At 42.8% G+C, this 6,233-nt stretch overlaps 1 pseudogene; it reads right to left on the bottom strand.

Annotated features, from left to right (window-relative positions):
- Positions 1–322: 322 nt before the first annotated feature.
- Positions 323–5,289, bottom strand: LOC121160517 (annotated as a pseudogene).
- Positions 5,290–6,233: the final 944 nt, after the last annotated feature.

Here is a 6,233-nt window from a genome sequence, read left to right as displayed (position 1 = left end):
CTACTTGACCCAAATGTTTGATTTATGTAGGTATTTAGCTTCATAACACAGATTTTTCTGTCTGCAATTACTACTTTTAAAGCATAGACATTACAATGCTGATGAAATCTGCTGTTTCCTTTTCCATGATGTGCAGTTAATGTTAACCCCACGGTAAGACAGACACCCCCAAGCGGCACAGTTATGCACAGCTCAGTAAAATATAAAGTTGTTTTTTGTTCATCTGAAACTTAACCAATGAAATCAAACATATCAACTGCAGTTGACTTCATTTCAGGAAAAAACCACACTTGGGAATTACATTATTATCCTCAACTCTTCATCAGTAATTGGCAGGAAGTGTGTAGGCAGTCATGGTATTCACTTTGCAGGTAGTTGTAGTAAAAGCACAGAGGCGGACTTCTTCAGAATTGGTAATAAATTGTGGTTCTGACTCTTCCCACTTTTCAGGAACAACCAAATCTTTGTATAAATCGGTAGAACAAACGAACATGAAACTTCCAGTAGCGGCAGCAATGTTGCCGTAGCTGTGATCTGATCCCTGAAGGGATTTCATCCTGGGGAACTTCCTGAGACTTTTCTCTGGGAGCCCTACCTTCTTTTGCAGTCTTGTTGCAGTCGATATCAAATTGCCATCTTTCTAGGACCTCACCACTTTTGGTATTTGAGATGGCAACCACCAGTTTCTTAACAGCATTTGTATAGCCATTCTTTCAGCTGTTCCACCACGTTATTCAGGTATTTTATGAGTAGTTACAAGCAGGGTGAGTCCTTATTTCTGCACTCAAGTGAAGTTTTCAGATGGATAAATGCCAAGCTGATGCAAAATGTTGTTGATGCCAGAGAACTCGGCCACAATCTCGGTGCTCCCGCGCAGCATGCTGCCCTGCTCCCAGACCGCCCATTGTGCCAGCCATGGCCCATGGGTGCCGACGCGCGCTCCTCTCCGCGGCAGCTACCCCACAGCACTCCATTAAAACGTTTCTTATGTGTGTTTTGAAATTAAAAGGCGATTGCCATGTTCAGATAAGGAACACCAGGATTCTGAATTGGACATTGGAGGGGAATTGTGTTATATATATATATATATATGAAAGACAAAGTTAGAGAAAGATCATCCATCTACTAGCTCACTCCTCAAAGGTCCACAGTGGCTGAGGCTGCGCCAAGCCCAGAGCTTCTCCTGAGTCTCCCGTGTGGGTACAGAGTGATGGGGCCATGCTCTCCCTTCCCAGGCCTATTAGCAAGAAGCTGGATTGAAAGTGGAGCACCCGGGATTCAAAACAGGTGCCCGCATGAATTCCTGCATTGCAGGAAGCTTAACTTGCTATTCCACAATGTCAGTCTCAAAGAACTATAATTTAAGAAGCTGAGAGGCAGAATCCATTACACATTGGAACCTCACATTTCCAAATCCCAGGCATTTGTTGCAAATTAGAAAATGGCAGTTAGCTCTGGAAGAGATATCCCTGGCCAAATATGTGGGGAACAGATTGCTGTCTGGGTTTTATCCCACCCTTGACTGGATGTCTTTGTGCAACCAACAATCTGACTAAATGTGGGGACTCTCAATATGAACATGGAGACTCAAAGGAGCACTTACATCATGCTTGTTCTGGAAATAAGCTCACCCAACATAGTGCTACTCACCAATTCCTTGACCTTGTAATTTCTTGTGTTTTTAGAGAATGATCCAGCCCGATGTGTTGTGTGATTTTTATTATTGCAGTTTTTCCGTCCATTACTACTGTGGTACAGAGACAGTAGACCTTAAACACACAGCATATATTCTAGACAATTCTCATGAGAAAAAATGGTTCCATGATCAAAATTTCTACAAAGTTTTCCTGAGAGTTTGACAAGCTACCAGAGCACAGAAAAGCCTAGGCAGACTCAAGTAGCAAATGGTACATGGTGGCCTGGAGGGATCCTTGGGCTGCAAAGACTCAGGAACTCTCACAGAAGTAAGGACCTTTCAACTCTGAACAATGACCAACAGCTGTTAATCGGTTGTAGAAAAGCCCCAAAGTAAAGCAGCAAAGAGGGAAAGCTGCGTGCTCAGTAAGTGGGAACCATCGTGCTGTTGACTCAACAGCTCCGTGAATCTAAAACTTCTACAAACAGTTCATCAGTTAAAGTAAATGACAAACAAGTGGATGTGAAATAGAAAAATAAAAGGTTCCCTTAGTGCCAAATTTTACCTTGAACATTAAGCAATCTGTTTCATTCTGTCGGTTTTTGAAAGATCTGTTTTCATTTGAAAGCTAGAGTTACAGAGAGAGACAAAGAGATCTGTTGGTTCACTCACCAAATGGCCACAATGGCTGGAGTTTGGTTTATCCAATGCCAAGATCCTGAACCCTCTCCTAGGTTTTCCCTGTGGATGCAGGAGCCCAAGAACATGAGCCATCCTCCACTGCTTTCCCAGGCAACAGTCAAGGAGCTGGATGGGAAGTGGAGCAGCTGGGATTTGAACCAGCTCCCATTTAGGATGCTAAGGCCTCAAGTGGAAGCTTAGCCTACCATGTCACAGCTCTAGCCCCTCTATTAGCAATGACAAGGTGTATGTAGTCAACATTCTAGTTCAGGAGATGTGCCAGATACATAAATGTCAAATGAATCACAACAGTTTCCGTTAAATCCCATATGAGTGAAGTATAGTAAAAACATTTGGAAGTCTGAAGAGTAAGAGGCGTGCTGGTAGTCAGTAGGGGCAGAGATCTTAATCATTTTATCAAGGCATTGGAGTTCAAGTAGATTTAAAGAAAGGGTGGAGCTGGCCTCTCGTAAATTTCCCAGGTTCAGGAGGCAAATTAACTGTGTACAAACACGGGATGCTTTCTTTCTCTTTTTGTTTCCTCCCATGTTACTGCACAGAAGTATCCCACGCACTTGGAACAACTCCCACTGTTTTTCCAGGCACATTAACAGGGAGCTGAACTGGAAGTAGAGCAGTCAGGGCACAAACAGGCACCAATCCCATATGCTGGAGCTGCAGATGGCAGCTTTATGTGCTAAACCACAGCTCTGGCCCAGGCATGAATTCTAACAGCACTTCTTAGATTACAGTAAGTAGGCAACTGAATGCATGCCGCACATGTATCGGTACTTAATTCCCTCCATTACTCATTTGTGCTCCATTCTCTGGATTGGTACAGTTCATTTGACTATTACCCATGGCGATGCATTTGGATAGCTTCAAAGTTTTGGTTACTGGCAATAAAACTTCTGCAAATATTCACATCCCACACAGAGATAAGGTACAGATTTTTTTAAAAAAAAAAACTTTATTTTATTTTCATTACAAAGTCAGATATACAGAGAGGAGGAGGGACAGAGAGGAAGATCTTCCGTCCGATGATTCACTCCCCAAGTCAGTGCAACGGCCGATGCTATGCCGATCCGAAGCCAGGATCCAGGAATTTCTTCCGGGTCTCCCACGCGGGTGCAGGGTCCCAAGACTCTGGGCCATATTTGACTACTTTCCCGGGCCACAGGCAGGGAGCTGGATGGGAAGTGGAGCTGCCGGGATTAGAACCGGCGCCCATATGGGATCCCGGGTGCGTTCAAGGCAAGGACTTCAGCCACTAGGCCACGGCGCCAGGCCCAATGTACAGATTTTAATAGGAATATAGGTTAAATGCCCACAAGTACATTTTAACAAGAAGCCATCAAGCCACATGCAGATGATAGCGTCAGTTACCTCTCCAGCGGCTCTGTGTGCGGAAGCAGTGCCCCTGCAGCCTGGGTAGGATTTGTTTTGCCACGATGCTTTAGGCTAATCATTCCAATAGGCGTGGAGAGACGCCTCGGTGTGATTTGTGATTTTGATTTTCGCTTCTCTGGTGACTAATGGTGCTGAGCACCTTTTCATAGGCGTGTCTGTCATGCATCTTCCGTGAAGTGTCATGCACATCGTTTGCTCATTTCCTGATTGTTGATTTACCGCGAGTTTTGTGGTTTTCAAAATACACCATTACTCCTTCGCTGGATTTGTGGTTCGCAATTTTCCCCCTATTTTGTATTTTGTGTTTTCATCCTCCTCACTTATTCTTCCCCATACCACAAGGTTTTAATTGTGTTGAGGCCAATTTGTGGATTTTTACTTTTAGAGATGAAAGTTTTGGCATCAGCTCTAGCACTCCACCTTGTGCTAGATCCTGGAAAACTTGACTATTTTATAACAGTTTTGTGTTTTACTCTAAGGCCCTGCTGCGTTTTTGGAGATGTTGGTGTAAGTTATGAAGCTGTTTGAGAGACTTCCTCGTTGACTTCTGCTTTCCCCTCACTGTCCCTTTTTCCTCCTCCTCTTTTTCTCCTCCACATGCCCTTCTTGTCTGTGCTCCGGATTGCTTCATCACGTTTGTGCAGGAGACCGTCCTGTCTACACTTGATTGTTGGTGTGCCTTTGCCAGGAATCTCTTCCGTGATTTGTGTGGGCCTAATTCTGAGCTCTTTGTTGTTCCATTGACCTAACTGCCTATCTCTTCACCAAGACACCTAGGAATTTGGTTACTAGAGCAATATGGTGTACCTTAGTACCGAGCAAGGTGATTTTTCTCACTTTATTTTTTTCTTGTCAAGACTATTTTTTCAGGCATAGAATCTGGATCTTCAAATTTCACAGTATACCTAGCCTCATAAAAGAATGTGTTAGCATGGTTTCTGTACTTTGTACCCCAATTTGTTAATGGTGCAAAGCTCTCCATTTATTCAGCTCTCCTGTCTCCTTGCATCTGGGGCTTTAAGGTTTTCAGGTTGTCTGTATCAGTAATTATTTTGGGCCAAGGAGTTGAATAAGTGCTCGTTAGCCTGGGCGGAACAGGCCCTGGGCTTGTGGCTAAAAGCACCTAGACTAATTGGACCCATCTGTATCCACTATCCTGCTGAGTGAGGTGTGGGGGGAGAGTATATAAGGAGAGGTGAAGGAGCAATAAAAGCGGGACTTCACAGAGACTTCCCCCATCACTGGTCTCCTGCTGGTGCTTCATCTCCAGACCCTCTCCCTGTCCACCTTACTGGCTCTGCTGGTTGGAGCAAATAATGGTTCCTGTGTTGAGGTGGCTGTTGCTCCTGAATCTTATCTGCTTGGTTTTCTTTGTTCTTTTCACGGCCAGGCTGTCTGGACTGCCTTTGCGAGGAGGGCCCATGTGGAACCATGCTCTGGCATCTTAATGCATGTAAGTATTCTGGCGTAGTGGTCTTGCTTGTTCCTCTGCACTGGGTTGCTGGCATTCGCCATCTCTTTGGTCGGCATGAGAGTCCTGGAATACTGTCATTGACACCCATGGTGAATCTTACATATTCCATGCATTTTGAAGAATGCTGCATCAAAAGATTTATACCAAAAGATATGGGGCCAATAGAAAAAGTTCCTTCCAATTCACCCATGTGAATTGATATTGTGACAAATGCCATTTCCCTGCATGGGCTTTAAATGTAAGGATGCAAATGAACAACCTTGCCTTGTTCCTGATCTTCAGGAAAAGGTACTTATTCACCATCAGGTATCTTGTTACATTTGGAAAGTTCTCTTTGATTCTTACAGCTCAATGCAAATTTCTTTTTATTAAAAATTGGCTTAAGTTATATAATTTTTTCCGCATCTGTTGAGATGATACATTTTCATCTTTTACTTTGTTAATAGTATAGATTAGCCATTGTCAAGATACAGTACATTTTTATGTTGATGAATTTTTCTACTAATTGATGTTTTTACATTTCTATGAAAATAATGGTGCAAACATCTTAGGTATTTATGTGGTTTTAGAATGAGAATAATGCTTTTCATAAAGTGAGTTGAATTTTTCTTCTCTCTTTGTTGTTCAAGGGTCTCATTGGACACGCTCTTTTTATTTCAAAAACATTAGGCAGAATTCAGTTGTGAAAGAATTTGAGGCGGGGGGTTGTGGGGCTGGGAACAGAGCGTAGGAGTCAGCAGTCTCCTTCTCGTTAAATATTGAAATAGTACTTAATGGGAAAAAAGGAAAAGCACCTGGTAATCCAGGTGGGCAAACCAGAAAAGAACTGAGAGCTCTGCTCAACATTTTTTTTTTTACTGTGACTTTAACACTTTCTATTTTATATCCAATTTTATATCTTATGTTAACAGATTTGGGTTCATTCAATTCTTTCAGGCTGAGATACTCAAAGCAATGAAGTATTTTACAGATTTTAAAAAATTTAGTTTGGCTGACTTTTTCCTTTGCAGTAATTCATATTTGTGGATTTCA

Source organism: Ochotona curzoniae, unplaced genomic scaffold (assembly GCF_017591425.1).
Source record: "Ochotona curzoniae isolate NIBS_2020 unplaced genomic scaffold, NIBS_Ocur_1.0 contig_4504, whole genome shotgun sequence".
Lineage (NCBI taxonomy): Eukaryota > Metazoa > Chordata > Mammalia > Lagomorpha > Ochotonidae > Ochotona > Ochotona curzoniae.
This window is presented reverse-complemented; position numbering and strand designations above follow the sequence as displayed.